Here is a 2,500-nt window from a genome sequence, read left to right on the forward strand (position 1 = left end):
TTTTGCCCATTGCTTATGAGCTGTGGGTTCTTTGCTAATGTGTGAAACTAATAAACGGTACCATTTTTTTGTTGTCACTAAACTGATGTTTGTTTTCTTATCACCAATTGATAGAAGGAAAGTCGGGGCGTCATCCTGCACCTCCTGATGTCGTCTTCTCCTGCCAATGATCGAGGAGCAGTGGAAAGGCAAAGCGGCCTGGATCTTTTTAGCATGTTTAACTAAGATATTCTTTTTATAAGGCGTTCTAGATACTCTGAAAAGGTTGAGTATTTTATTGATATCCACTAATCCCCGATCATTCAGAACCTGCCCAAAGGTGTGAATACCGGCTCTCCTCCAGGACGGGAGACTTAGCATCCTGCCCTCACAGACCACCTCAGGGTTGTTGAAAATCGGCAGCGAGAGACAAGACCTGTACTTGACATGCGTGATGAGTTGAAACCTAATTTTGTTCCAGGCTTCAAGACATTCTGTGAATAATTCGTTAGACTGTATTAGTTTTGGATCAGAAATTGAACATAGATTATAAATGTTTTTTGTACCAAATGAGTTGAAACCGGATAGAAAATAGTCATGCCAAATGTGCTTGATAGGAGAAGTTAAGAACCTGGTGATAAGTTTTATTCTTATTGCTTGTTTTTTTGATTGAATGTCAACTAATTTGAGTCCTCCTTCTTTAGGCGGAGCAATCATTGTTTTATGGCTGACTAAATTGCTTCTGCTTTTCCAGATGAACAAAGAGATTTGACTGTTAAATCTGTTGAGTACTTGTTTTGGGAGATCATAAACACTGAGTGGATAAATGATTTTAGAGATGATTAAACTGTTTATTATAACTACTTTCCCTTTGATGGTTAATTTCCTTTGATTCCAGAGATTAAGCTGTTTTTGTATTTTGTTTATGATGTTTTTCCAGGTCTCGTCTCTCGCCGCTCTCCACTGCTTACCAAGGTACACGCCCAGGACCTTGACTGTGTCCTCCACCTCCCTGAACTTCCACCTTCCCGATGTCCGAGCCGCCCCGCCACAATACATTATCTCAGATTTGGTTGTATTAATTTTTGCTCCTGAGGCTGAACCGTACGTTTGTAGATGTTTAATAACCAATTCTAAACTGTTTTCATCTTTGACTGTTATTGAAGTGTCGTCTGCAAACTGAAATATTTTACTGTCATTGCCCTGTGGTGATTTTATTCCTCGAATATTTTTGTCCTGTCTAATCAGGATGGCGAGGGGCTCGGCCACCAGGCTGTAGAGCAGGGAGGACAGAGGACACCCCTGCCTGACTGACCTATGTAAACGGAAATAATCTGTGAAATGACCATTGCATTTGACCTTACTTTCTGCTTTTGAATATAATAACTGTAACTTGCTGATAAATGATTGACCAAATCCAAATTTATTTAAAACTGCCCATAAGAAGTTATGTTCCACCCTATCAAAAGCTTTACTAAAATCTATATTTAGAAATATGCCTTGTGAACTGACCATGGACTGGATAGTATGATTTATTGATAACACTGTATCTGAAATGTTTCTTTGAGGAATACCGTAAGCTTGCGATGAACTGATTAAAGTGCCTATTACTGATTTTAACCTGTTTGCTAGTATTTTGGAATATATTTTGTAATCTGTATTTAATAAACTAATGGGTCTGTAGTTTTCCAAGTTATTCCTGTCACCCTTGTTTTTGTAAAGAATGGTTATGACTCCTTGGGCGAAGGTCCTGGGCGTGCACCCTGTTTGCTCCATGACAGAAAAAACCCGCAATAGTATTTTACTTATTGGATCTTTGAACTGTTTATAAAATTCAGAAGTAATGCCATCATGTCCAGGACTTTTATTATTATTCAATGAGTTGATAACGTGTTTAATTTCTTCCTCTGTCAATGGAGCATCACAACAGAGACTGTCTTCCCGAGAGAGTGAGGAATCGATCACACCGACAACCTGATTTATTTTATTGGTAGAAATGTTTTCACTTGTAAAAAGATGTGAATAAAAAGTCTGAACCGTTTCTAAAATACTTGTTATGTCTGACACCTTTTCTCCCTTCTCATTTAGCAATTCATTTATTGTTGCGTTAGCTTGTTTGCGTTTCTCTTGAGCCAGAAAGAAAGCTGTAGATTTCTCTCCTTCTGTTAAATATTTTGCTTTGCTGCGAATAATGGCTCCTTTACATTTATTTATTTCTATTTGCTCTAGTTGTTTTTTTATTATCAAATAATCTGTTATGTCTCTGCTTTGGTCATTTTCTAAATGATCTAATTCACTATTTAACTTTCTTCTTAAAATGCATTCATTATGGAGTTCTCTCCGTTTTTTCTGTCTGCTATATTTTATGGAAAGGTTTTTGACTCTTTGTTTGGCCTGATCCCACCACTCTAGCAGGTTGTCAGTGTGATCCATTTCCCCACTCAGGGTCTGCAGCAGGATGCCAATCTCACCTCTGTAAGCCTCATCCTGAAGAAGAGCAGCATTCAGACACCAGAGACCC

Source organism: Xiphophorus maculatus, chromosome 2 (assembly GCF_002775205.1).
Source record: "Xiphophorus maculatus strain JP 163 A chromosome 2, X_maculatus-5.0-male, whole genome shotgun sequence".
Classification (NCBI taxonomy): Eukaryota; Metazoa; Chordata; class Actinopteri; order Cyprinodontiformes; family Poeciliidae; genus Xiphophorus; species Xiphophorus maculatus.